Raw genomic sequence first — 13,751 nt, forward strand, 5'->3', positions numbered from 1 at the left:
TGCTCAGGCCCACCCAAAATTGGCTGTCTAGCTATTTCTCTGTCCGAGGAGAGCTCAGAATCTAAGTTTGTACCTGAGGCAATGGAGAGTTAAGTGACTTGCCCAAGCTCACAAGGAGCAGCAGTGGGATTTAAACCAGCCACATCTGGATTACAAGACCAGTGCTCTAACCACTAGGCTACTCCTCCACTTTCAAGTTGTATCTGGTGTGGTACAGAGTCAGCAGCAATTACCTCTGAAAAGGGAAAGCTTCCTGTACCAGTGATTAAGGAGACATCCCACTGAGAAATAAATTTATTCAAAAGTTTTTTTTTTTTTTAGTTTGTTGGTGTTTTGCGGGGACACAAATCAGCATTGCTCATATTTGACCTGCAGCTAAAGGGTTACTGCTTCTGCAAGCATTATATGCAAACTTTGAAGGACTTGATTTCCATCTGCGTCACATGATTCCTTAATACCCAATGGCACCAGCCGGCGGCTCTCACTAAGAGGTAGTGCAAAGTGTGGGTTAAACGGGGCATAGCTTATTTCTTTAACATTCAAAAACAGAGGAGCCCGCGGCCGGGGAGCAGCTGAGCTGGACTTCCTGTGCTGAAAGAACACCACAGGTAGGGAAGGATTGCAACTTTCTTGTTCTTCCGGCTTCTGCTCCGAGTTGTGGATGCTCAGGTTGTAGATTTACAGTTCTCTGCAGTCAGTGACGTCGTTTGCTCCCATTCCCCACTGAAAGGTAAGGGACACGGGCGGTACACCTGCTGCGATTAAAAAAAAAAAAAATACTCCAAAGGAAGGAAAGTACTGGCTAGTGGTTCAAAGTATTAGGGTAAAATAAAAAAGTTGACTTTACGCAGCTGAGAACTGTGCTTTCTTCACTATCCGTGCCGAAAAGCAAAGATTAGTTAGTCTTGTATTTACGGTAACTGAGCCCCGTGGGGGGGGGGGAGATGCATCAGAAGTGTTTGCAAAGTGTTTTACCTTTTTCCTTTGTGTGGAGCCCATTTCTCTTTCGCACCCCTTTCCGTATACCTGGCCAGGGTAGCTTTCTTTCTAACTTTCTCCTGATTGAGAAGCGAAATTTCATTAGTTTTCCGGATTGTTTGACTCTTTCTCATGGAGCCAATGTAAACTGAAACATGGCCAGACTTTAATTCACCAGTCCACTTCCTCCTTGCCATTGAAAATGTCTCTTTTTAAGAATTGTTTGGATTGGATCCTGTATGTATAGGATGAAATTTATATTGCATAGATTTTTTTTTCTCAATAAGTAACCTGCCGGCCATTTAGGTCATGCTCACCTGAACCAATGAATTACTAGGTGCATATACTGTAAAAGGCTACAGCCCAAAATGTTCCATTTCACCGCTTCCACAAAAATACACTGCCTTTCCATTTTTCAAACTCAAATCCGACTCTTAGAACTAAGTTTGGAGGGGTGGGGCTGGACTTCTTTAATGCAAATATGTTCTCTTTCTTGCATTATTTGCACATGTCTGGAACAAAAGGTATGTCTTTGATTATAGCCACAGCTGCTTGTTTTGTGACAGCTCCTCTGAAGCTGCTATTCAACCACTCATGCTATATTTAAAGCAGGGACAGCCAGTCTGGTTTTCAGGATTTCCACAATGAATATGCCTGAGATTTATTTACATGGCACTGCCTCCATTTTATGCAGATAAATCTGCATTTTCATTGTGGAAATCTTAAAACCACACTGGAAACCTGAGACTGGGTAATTTCTTCAAAAAAGCAGTCAATAAAATCTAATACCAGCCAGTCGGGTTTTCAGGATATCTGCAGTGAATAGACATGATATAGTTTTGGAGCTGTGGTCCTGGAGTACCCCCTCCCAGTCAGGTTTTCAGGATATCCTGGAGTACTCCCATGCCAGTCTGTGGTCCTTGCCAGTCAGATTTTCATGATATCCACAATGAATATGCATAAACTTGATTTTTATACACTGCTTTCATTATGTGCATATCTCCTTTCTGCATATTTATTGTGGACATCCTGAAAACTTGACTGGCAAGTAGGTACTCTGGGACTGACTTGGGAAACACTGATTGGTTGAATGTGGCTGATTTGAGAACCATTGGTTCAGATAGTTTCATTTTGTAAACTGCACAAAGTGTGTACTTACAAGCAGTGTCATAGCCAGGATTTATTTTTATTTATTTATTTGCTGCATTTGTACCCCACATTTTCCTACCTGTTTGCAGGCTCAATGTGGCTTACACTATGTTGCAAAAGGTATAATCATAAACAGAGTAAGAGGTATGGTCTAATTTAACATATTACTGTGTAAGAACTTAGGTAGATAAGTCAGTAGAATTATTTACATAACACAAAACAGGTAAGATATAATGACCAATAGTGATAATGTGATTAACATAATCAAATTAGAAGGGATCAGTATTAGTTGGTTTAGATGTAGAATGGAATAAAGTCATTAAGGAGGATTATTATTGTAAGTCTCTTCGAACAGGTGCGTCTTCAATAACTTCCGGAAGGTTGTCAAGTCATGCGTTGTTTTTATAGCATTCGGTAGTTTATTCCATGATTTTGTGCAGAGGTATGTGAAGGTAGATGTGTGTAGTGATTTGTATTTGAGTCCTCTACAGTTGGGGTAGTGGAGGTTTAAGAAGGTACGTGATGAACTTTTGATGTTTCGTGCAGGTAAGTCAATTAGGTCTGACATGTATGATGCAGTGGCGTAGCTGCGTGGGCCCCCGTAGATTTCATTTGGGACCCTCCTCCCGGCAAACCCGCCGCCGCCTACCTTACGTTTTGCTGGCGGGGGACCCCGCTCTCCGACCGTTCTGCTGCAGAGAAAAGTCTTCTTCCTGGCATGCAGGACGTCAGACTCAGAGAACAGAACATGCAGAACGTGCAGGACGTCAGCATGCTGCTACTACTACTACTTAACATTTCTAGAGCGCTACTAGGGTTACGCAGCGCTGTACAAAATAAACCAAGAAGGACGGTCCCTGCTCAAAGGAGCTTACAATCTAAAGAACGAAATGTCAAGTTGGGGCAGTCTAGCTTGCAAGGATGCAAGGAAGAAGACTTTTCTCTGCAGCAGAACGGTCGGAGAGCACGTCGGCTGGCGGGGAGTGGGGTCCCCCGCCAGCAAAATGGAAGGTAGGCGGCGGTGGGGGAGGTTTCGCGGCAGGAGGGGGGTCGGCAGAGACGGTGGGGCGACAATGGCGGGGGGGGGGGGGGGCTAAAATGTGCCCCCTCCCCTCGAGCTCTGGACCCCCCTCCCACTGAAGTCTGGTTACGCCCCTGGTATGATGGAGCTTCTCCATGGATGATTTTATGGGTTAAGGTGCAAACCTTGAATGCAATTTGATCTTTTAGTGGAAGCCAATGTAATTTTTCTCTGACGGGTTTGGCGCTCTCATACTTCGCCTTTCCGAATATGAGTCTAGCTGCGGTATTTTGGGCAATCTGGAGTTTCTTAATGGTTTTTTCTTTGCATCCTGCGAAAATGGAGTTACAGTAATCCAGGTGGCTCAGTACTAGCAATTGCACTAGTTTGTGGAATACTTCCCTTGGGAAAAAAGGTTTCACTCTTTTCAGCTTCCACATAACAAAAAACATTTTCTTTGTCACATTCTTCCCATGTCAATCAAGGGTGAGATTTCGATCAATAGTAACACCCAGGAGTTTTAAGTTATTTTTGGAGGGGCCTGAGGGTAACATGAGGGGGCATGTTGACAGTGCCTCCAGGTCTTTATCTCACTTGTCCAGGCCCTGCTGAATGCTTGGGTTTGACTCCAATGTGGTGGTAGCCACAGCTCACCCGTGCCCCTCCACCCAGGATACCTGCCTACCTTGTACTTACTATTTCTATTAGTGGCCAATAGGAGTAAAATCAAATGGCTGTGCTGTTTCCTCCCCCTTCATCAAAGACAGCCCTAGGTGCATGGCTTTTTAATCCAGCTGCAAATAGCCTGTGAAAACCCTCACATACCTTTTACTTGCTCTAAGGGGAACTATCTCTACTTCAGGAAACAGGTGAAAGCTTGGCTCTTCTCCCAAGCCTTTAATAGAAGAAGCAATTAACTTGCTGGTTTCACACACAAGGACTGACACAGTTTATTCTCTCCTACCCTGATGTTATATTCATGTACTTTTCTTTAAATTAGTCCCCTTATTTTCTAACTCATGTTATTCTGTCTTATGTGGTCCATCATTTCTACACCTTATGTTGTCTATTCAAATGTTTTATTGTGTATTGTGTTGACACTTTAAGTAGTATATTATGCTATTCTGTGGACTGATACTTGAGCATTTTTACTGCTGTAATTGTCTGTTTCCTATGTTCAACTTATTCTTGTTGTACACCTCCTTGGGGAATTTCTTTAAAAAGGCGGTCTATAAATCTTGGTAAATAAGTAAAGATTTTCAGCCAAAGCAATATAGTGGTATTCACCTGCTTTTCGGTCACCTGCATTAATACCTCGATCTGCTGACATTCAGTAATGTCAGCATGACTAAGCTGGAATTTTCAGAACTGGTGCAAAAGCTATTTCTCCTTAGAAAGGGGGGAATGGGACTAGGAGTGGCCTAGTGGTTAGGGTGGTGGACTTTGGTCCTGGGGAACTGAGGACCTGAGTTTGATTCCCACTTCAGGCACAGGCAGCTTCTTGTGACTCTGGGAAGTCACTTAACCCTCCATTGCCCCATGTAAGCCGCATTGAGCCTGCCATGAGTGGGAAGGCGCAGGGTACAAATGTAACAAAAATTTAAAAAAATAAAATATACCACCTTCCTGTGTTTTTTTTTTTTTTTTTTTTTTGCAACTACATTCAAAGCAGTTTACATAGTATATACAGGTACTTATTTGTACCTGGGGCAATGGAGGGTAAGTGACTTGCTCAGAGTCACAAGGAGCTACAGTGGGAATTGAACCCAGTTCCCCAGGATCAAAGTCCGCTGCGCTAACCACTAAATATCAGAACTATAAAAGGGATTCCCGATTGAACTTCCAATTGGATAATGGACTAAAATGTTACTACTACTACTACTTTTAGAAGTTTCAACACAATTGAATAAAAATTGAAACTGTAGATGTTTTCTATGGCATGAACTTTAACATTCCTGTAACAGTGACTGAGAGCCACCTGTGTTACTGCTAGAACAGGAATTTGAGATGGAATGTCTGGTTCATGCTGGTTCATTCAGAATTCCCTACCATCACTGCTAAATTCAAGGACATCTCATTGCCCCTTTCCTGTTAAGTGCTGAGGAATGCTGAGACTGAAAACAAGTTTCCACATAAATTTTAAGGCTGATATTCAAAGTATTTTTGCTCCCATCTTTGAGAGTTATGCTCCTAAATTGGCCTCTTTGAAAATTTACTGGGATTGAGTTCATAAATCTATGAGCATAACTATTGAGCCCCTACATTAAGATGAATTCTCAGCTGAAAACTTATGCTCCTAAATTTGGCTGGAAATGGGTATACATTTAGGAGTCCGACTGTTTTTTTGAATATTTGGCCTTTTTTTTTTTAACTAAAAATACAATTGGTGGTGCTGAAACCAGCCCAAAATCTGGATTTGGCCATGTTTCAGTCAATAATACTGGTGCATTATTGACTGAAACTAAAACTCAGCACCCCTCCCCTACCACCACCACCACCTGACAGAAAACAGTCCCACTGCCCTCCTTGACCTAAAGTCACCTGCCGCCCTTCCACCTTAGGAGGTCCTAGCAGCCATTTTGAATGCAGAGCCAGCATGGACAGAAGGGAATGGGAATCGCTCCTACCTCAACTAGGCCACTAGACCACCAGGAGGCATATTTTCAAAGCACTTTGGGAGGCTAAGTTCCATAGGTTTCTATGGAACTTTGGGAGGCTAAGTGCTTTGAAAATATGCCTCCAGGGGATATATGGTAGGTTCAAGGAACACTTTTCTGTCGGGGAGGCCAGGGGCATCCTCTTTCTGCCAAGGGGGCCGTGCCTCCCGGATTTCGGTTTTGGCCGAAATTGTGCAGCAAATTTTGGCTGCAGATTTTGTTTCCGTCTCTCCTCCAGGCACAGAAAAATACCTACTGTACCTGAATGTTTACCACTTTCATACCTTTTCGGCTGACGGTATATAAGAAAAGAAAATCTTTCCTGGAACTGGGTAATGTTAAGAATTTCTGTTATATTGGGAGGAGGTAGTTAAAATAGATGAAAAATCTTAAATGGTTGCAAATGAAGGCCATAGTACAATAGAGGCTGGTTCAATTAGCTACGTTTTAAGAAGAATGATAAAACTGCTAAAGAAAAGAAAGAGAGAAAAAATCTGTGGCTAAGGATGATGTTTATATCCAACCCAGTAAAATTGAACTATTTAAAAAAAATCCAACTTCAACATACTCACAGTTTGCAATATTTATTTTATTTTTGTTACATTTGTACCCCATGCTTTCCCACTCATGGCAGGCTCAATGCGGCTTACATGGGGCAATGGAGGGTTAAGTGACTTGCCCAGAGTCACAAGGAGCTGCCTGTGCCTGAAGTGGGAATCGAACTCAGTTCCTTAGCTCAGAAGCTGTGCTCTCATACCTTTCATTACAGTTTTGTGCAGGTGAGTGGCTGCATCATGCTCTATTCCCCACCATTCATTTGAGAAAGATTAGAATGAGAACAGAAAACAGCAAGATACAAAGCCGTCCTTGTGGCAGTGTGGGAAAGCATTGGACAGTCTAAGGTTGGCCCATCTGTTGCTGAAAATATTTCACTCCACCTCAAATATCACACCAAGGAATAAATAACCTTTGTAACTTTTGGCACCAAATTATCACAACATACTGTCGTCGTTTGATTATTGTTGGTGCTTCAGATGCAGTTGCCATGTTTGCGCTGTTTTAAGTTTTTAATATTAATTGTATTTCATTTATTGGGATTTATTAACTGCCTTTATGAAGAGATTCACCCAAGGCGGTATACAGCAGGTACAGTTTAACAAAAAACTTACAATTTTGTTAACAGCATAACTATAGTAACAATGACCAAATATAAACAGAACTACAATAAATGAGGTAAACTTGAAAACAGCAAATTGAAACCTAATAATAGGACTACCATGAAACAGTATCAAAAATATACACATTTAACAGCACTACAATTATACGTTGTAAGCATAATACTAATGAAACACCTAATAAGCACACATTAAAACATTTAATTAATATGATGCTAATGCTTTTCTACAGTACAGCTTACCATGTTGCCGAGGGGCCAAGTATAGATGGGGACAAAATGGGTGATACAACGACTCATTTTCAAAGCACTTAAACTTACAAAGTTACATAGAAACCTATGGAACTCTGTAAGTCTAAGTGCTTTGAAAATGAGCCCCACGGACTCAATTGGAGTTAATAGATGGGTGGCTAAACTCAAGGCAAGTTCTTTGTACAGTTAAACAAGATATAAGAAACTGGTCTAAGTTACAGTGTGTGTCCAGGTGTAGAGTGGTGTATAGTCAGTCATACGTATATAAATAAGTACATAAGTATTGCCATACTGGGACAGACCAAAGGCCGATCAAGCCCAGTATCCTGTTTCCAACAGTGGCCAAACCAGGTTACAAATACCTGGCAAGATACCAAAGCAGTATAATACGTTTTATGATGCTTATCTTAGAAATAAGTAGTATAAGTAGTGGATTTTCCCCAAGTCCATTTTAATAATGGCGTATGGACTTTTCCTTTAGGACGCTATCCAAACCTTTTCTAAACCCCGCTAAGCAAACTGTTTTTACTACATTCTCTGGCAATGAATTCCAGAGTTTAATTATAAGTTGAGTGAAGAAATATTTTCTCCAGTTCGTTTTAAATTTACTACTTTGTAGCTTCGTTGTGTGCTCCCTAGTCTTTGTATTTTTGGAAAGAGTAAACAAGTGATTCACGTCTGCCTGTTCCACTACATTAATTTATAGGCCTCTATCATATCTCCCCTCAGCCATCTCTTCTCCAAGCTGAAGAGCCCTAGCTGCTTTAGCCTTTCCTCATAGAGAAGTCCCAACCCCTTTATCATTTTCGTTGCCCTCCTCTGTACCTTTTCTAATATCACTATATCTTTTTTGAGATGGGGAGACCAGAATTACACACATTACTTGAGGTGCAATCGCACCGTGGAGCGATACAAAAGCATTATAACATCCTCATTTTTGTTTTCTATTCCTTTCCTAATAATACCTAATATTCTATTTGCTTTCCTAGCCGCCGCACACAGCAGAGGGTTTCAGAGTATCATCAACAATGACGCCTAGATCACTTTCCTGGTCGGTGACTCCTAATGTGGAACCTTGCATTATGTAGCTATAATTCAGGTTCCTCTTTCCCACATGCATCACTTTGCACTTGCTCACGTTAAACGTCATCTGCCATTTGGATGCCCAGTCTCCCAGTCTCGTAAGGTCCTCTTGTAATTTTTCACAATCCTTTTGCGATTTAACCACTTTGAATAACTTTGTGTCATCAGCAAATTTAATTACCTCACTAGTTACTCCCATCTCTAGATCACTTATAAATATGTCAAAAAGCCGCAGTCCCAGCAGAGACCTCTGGGGAACCCCACTTTCCTTGTCATCAAGCAGATGAAGCCATTACGTATGGGTTGTGTCCATCAACCAGCAGGGGGAGATAGAGAGCACTCAAATTTCACAGTGCCACATGGTCAGCTAGCTCCACTGCCTCTTCAGTATTCTCTATCTCCCCAAGCAGGGTGGTTGCAGCTTGATCAAGCTCCTTAAAAAATCTGCCTGGGGGTGGCTCCTGGCTTGCCAGTTGTTAGCCGGGGTGTTAGAGGCTATAGCAGCTTCACTTTAAAGGCACATACCGTATTTTTTGGACTATAAGACGCACTTTTTTCCTTCAAAATTTGGGAGGAAAATGGGGGGTGCGTCTTATAGTCCGAAGGTAGAGATTTAGCAGGCCGCCCGCCCTCCCTCCGAGTTCGGGATCGCCCTCCCTAGGGTTACCTCCCCTCCCCCCGGCCCCGTCACCACCTCTCCCCTTACTCACGCGATCTTCCCTGGTGGTCTAGTGACGTCGGGGCAGGAAAGAGCCCCCTCTTTCCTGCCCAGCGCGCTGCTCTGTATCCTCCTGTATGCTGCCTGTGATGACGGTCTCGGCGAGATTCAAAATGGCCGCCGAGACTTCAATTCTCGGCGGACATTTTGAATCTCGCCAAGACCGTCATCACAGGCAGCATACAGGAGGATGCAGAGCAGCGCGCTGGGCAAGAAAGAGGGGGCTCTTTCCTGCCCTGACGTCACTAGACCACCAGGGAAGATCGCGTGAGTAAGGGGAGAGGTGGTGACGGGGCCGGGGGGAGGGGAGGTAACCCTAGGGAGGGCGATCCCGAACTTGGAGGGAGGGATTCCAACAAGACGCACCGGAGCACCTAGGTTTTAGAGGAGGGAAAAAGTGTGTCTTATGGTCCGCATTTTTTTTCCCTATTTCCCTCCTCTAAAACCTAGGTGCGTCTTATGGTCCGGTGCGTCTTATAGTCCGAAAAATACGGTAGGTTAGCCCTTTCCCTGCCTTACCCATCCCCCCAGTGGATGTGAGCACATTAGTTTCACTTTTCCCTGCTCTTTTCCACTCTATACTTGGTGGATGCAGGCACATTGGTTCGCCTTTCCCTGCCTTTCCCACTGTTCTGTACCTCCGGAGTTGATTTGATTGCCTCTTTTGCTGTTTTCTCTGATTTCCTCACAGCATTAAAAAAAAAAGCAAGAGGTTTTCTTCAGTTTCTACAGCGTGACCGCTTGTATACTCGGTCCAGAGAGGTAAGAGTGTTTTCTGACTCCTCCAGGGAGGGCCCGCGATCGGGATGTTTTTGGCGTGAAGCCGCCATTTTGAATTTTCCGCCGTTTTTCGGCGATGGCTGCAGAGAGTGTTAAGCGCTGTTCCAAGTGTGGCAAGCGCAGATCAGCAGCGGGGCTCTGTAAAACGTGCTGTTCAGGCGTAAGAGCAGGCCCGAGCATGGCGAGCGATGATTCTTCCTGCTCGGTGGAGCTGGCAGCGGGCGCCATTTTGAAAGCACCACATGGCGCGACCCCCGCTGAGACGGAGGGTCTGGAGACCGGAGGGGGCCCTCGAATTGAGGCTGGCCAAAGAGCCACTAGCCCCGGACTGGAACCGGGTGCCCAGGGCGAGGTTTTCTCCCCTGACTTTGTATTATTGCTTCATAATGCATATATGCTTAAATGAGCTCAGCCACAGGGGTTTTCTACGGCCCCCCTTACTGCCCCTCCGGTGGATGCAGGCCTGGGATTGCCCTCTGAGGCGTTTTTCCCTGATAGCTGGCTGCAAGAGAAGTGCAGAAGGGTAAATTCCCCTTCAGAGAGTGGCGCACCCCCTTCCCCCCCCCCCCCCCCCCCCATGGTCAGGATGTGGTGACTCTGAGGGGTCTGGCAGGCCCTCGTGTTCAGAGGAACCAGAGGAAGGTGCAGTGGGGCCACTGGATCCAGATGATCCGTCCGCAGTGAGGATTTTCCACCGCGAGGAGCTGCCAGCGCTTATTTCAGATTGTCTTACAGGTCCTTTCTATTGAAGATCCTGGGAGTGGCGTGGCCTCCTCTGGAAATCCGAAGATGGCAAGTACCAAAAAGCCTGCTTGAGCCTTTCCTTTGCATGACTCCATCCAAGAGCTTATTTCTGCTCAGTGGGCTGATCCCGAAGGACCTTTGAAAGTTTCCAGGGCTTTGGGGCAATTATACCCTCTGAGTTAGGAGCATTTGGCTCGCTTTGCAATACCTAAAGTAGATGCCCTAGTCACTGCGGTGACAAAGAGAACTACCCTCCCTGTGGAAGGAGGAGTTGCCCTGAAGGATATACAAGACCGTAGGCTGGAAGCAGCACTTAAACGGTCCTTTGAAATTGCAGGTCTTACTGTTCGGGCTTCTGCATGCAGTTGTTATGCTGCTAGAGCCTGCCTGGCGTGGTTGCAACAGGCAGTGGAACAGCCCGGAGATGGAGCGGAGGCCCTTCTCGGATGTGGCTCCGCGGCTGGAGTCGGCCTTGTCCTTTTTGGCTGATGCCCTTTATGATATTGTCAGAGCTTTGGCTAAACAAATGGCAGTAGCAGTGGGGGCTCGCCGTCTTATTTGGCTACGACATTGGGCAACGGACATGGCCTCTAAGCAAAGGTTGGTGAAGTTGCCCTTTCAAGGCCTTCTCCTATTTGGTGAGGAGTTGGAAAAAAAAATTTGTTAAAGGCCTGGGAGATCCTAAACCCCAGCGCTTGCCCGAAGATAGGCCGAGGCCTTCCTCCAAGGGCCAGGCGGTCCACTCCTCTTATAGACCTCGCTTCCGTGAAGCTAGAAGGTATCTCTGATTGCAGTGTGTCCCAAGGTCTCTTAATAGTCTTTTGGGTCTCTTTTACTAAACCATGCTAGTGATTCTCGGCATGGCAAATGCACTGCAGCCCGTTCATTTTGAATGCACTGCATCACATTTGCTGCGTGGGAATCGCTAGGGCAGTTTAGTAAAAGAGGCTGTTTGTTAGGTAAGTAGTGAATGCAATTAACCACATAACTCTTTAAAACTTACTGACGACTGTGGACTCTACAGGATAAATGACAGTAACATACATACATAGTAACATAGTAGATGACGGCAGAAAAAGACCTGCACGGTCCATCCAGTCTGCCCAACAAGATAACGCCATATGTGCTAATTTTGTGTATACCCTACTTTGATTTGTACCTGTGTTCTTCAGGGCACAGACCGTATAAGTCTGCCCAGCACTATCCCTGCCTCCCACCACCGGCTCTGGCACAGACCGTATAAGTCTGCCCAGCACTATCCCTGCCTCCCGATCTTGACTAAGCTCCTGAGGATCCATTCCTTCTGCACAGGATTCCTTTATGCTTATCCCACACATGTTTCATACATATTTCTCCTATAACTGGGCTTACATATCGTAAGGAGACCCAGCAGAGGAGAAGGGGAAACTCCTCACAGCAGCCAACTGCAGCACTCTCTTCTGCTGCAGTCCTCAGAGCACAGAGAGCTTCCAATCAACACACTGCACGTCTTCTCACAGGGATAAGAATTGCAAATTCCTTCTCTAAGGGCCTCAGATTTGTCTCACTGGTATTTGTGTCTCTCCCCTGACTGGCTGGACAACAACATTTTTACAGGTGTGTTTCAACCAAGCAATAGCACGTATTGGGGAGGCTCTATCTATCTGTCTATTTGTCCATCCACCTGTACACATGGGCACAAAGACAGAGACGTACACACGCACCTCATATGACCGCTATCACTAAAACAAGACACATTTTGCCATGTCTTTTCACATTCAGTCCCCCCAAAAAATATACATGAGGTTGCACTGGAAATGTGCCATTTTGTCAAACTATGGACTGAATTCTGTAAATGGTGCTCAAATTTTGGGTGCAAATGAGCGCTATGTGCTAATTTATAAGTGGTGCACAAATTTTAAATAGTGCTTAGCACCAGAATTTGTGATTTACCCCAACTGAAACCTTGTATAAATCTTCTTGCCTAAATTAGGCGCTGATGTTCCATATTCTGTAATACTGTGCACAATTTCAAGGAACATCCCTTATCCACCCATGCCTCTCCCATCACCACACCACCATTTTGGATCTATGTGGAAAACTTATGCATACATCTTTCTAGAATCCCAACTAGGAAGCTGAACATGTAAATTTTAATTGCTGCCAATTGGCGCCAACAATTGATTATTAGTGCCCAATTATTGCCAATTAAGTTGTGCATGCAAAGTATGGAATATGCCTGATGTGTGCCAAATTTCAGTGCGCAATTTTGAGTGCCATATATAGAATCCGGGGGTGTAAGTTTACACTGTTCAACTAGATTTTCTCTCCCTTCTGATTGGTCAGAACCTCTGTGATCAGAAGCAAATGCAGGCACTAGAGGTTGATAATGCCATACTAGCACCAACATTTGATCTCACCCCATGATCAGAGCCGGGAAGCACATGAAACAATGCACTCGCAGGCTCTGACCGCAAGTAGCTTGCAAATGCGTGCTAAATGGGGCATTAACTATTCCTCTGGACCTCTAGCCCTCTCTGTCCGGTGGTGGTGGTGGGGGGGGGGGGGGGGGGGTTAGGGGGTCTGGAGGTCCACTGGACCTCAGCCCTTAGCATTGGTATGTTTGACAGGTCAGGGTTTTGTTTTTTTGACAGTTCGGACCTGTCAAACAACTTCTGCGGGAGGATTGTGCCTTGGGCACACAATCCTCCTGCAGAAATACTTCCACGATTGAAGCTAATAGCGTGCATATATTTGCATGATTTAGCTTCGATCATAGGGGCATTATTTCCCCACGCTGTTCCGGCGCTAATTTTACAGTGCTGTTCGGAACAGAACAGGGAAATTGATCATTGGGGCTCTGTATGCTCCAGTTACCTCTCCAAGGAGTCAAAGCTCACAATTAGTGCCAGCGCTAAGAAGCGGTTAGCGTCTGACTTTCGCGCACATTATTGTGCGCAGAATGCTCAAAGGGCTGGGCCACAGCTGTTAACGTGCGCAAATCATTGCCCCAGATTGTATTGAAATTCATTTAAATGGACGCAGATTAGGTTGGTTGATAAATCTTTCCCAATGCTGTGACGGCAATGCTACCGGGCCCAGTGGAAATGATCTATAATGCTGAAAACATACCGCCAGCTCAGGGGTAGTGTAGAGGGGTGTGAGGAGAGGATTTCTTGTCAATTCCTCACTTTAAATGGCTGTTTTTGTCTTTTG

The 13,751-nt window shown here is 44.8% G+C and overlaps 1 protein-coding gene across 8 annotated transcripts in view; it reads left to right on the forward strand.

Moving 5' to 3' along the window:
• Positions 1-362: 362 nt before the first annotated feature.
• Positions 363-13,751, forward strand: part of LOC115461463 — a 162,720-nt gene continuing 149,331 nt past the window's right edge. For 5 of the 8 annotated variants that reach the window (XM_030191283.1, XM_030191278.1, XM_030191275.1 and 2 more), the window contains exon 1: positions 622-730. The gene's annotated coding sequence lies outside the window, so the exon portion shown is untranslated. The other 3 variants (XM_030191276.1, XM_030191282.1, XM_030191279.1) reach the window with 1 other exon arrangement.

This window comes from Microcaecilia unicolor, chromosome 2, assembly GCF_901765095.1.
Source record: "Microcaecilia unicolor chromosome 2, aMicUni1.1, whole genome shotgun sequence".
In the NCBI taxonomy this organism is placed as follows: Eukaryota; Metazoa; Chordata; class Amphibia; order Gymnophiona; family Siphonopidae; genus Microcaecilia; species Microcaecilia unicolor.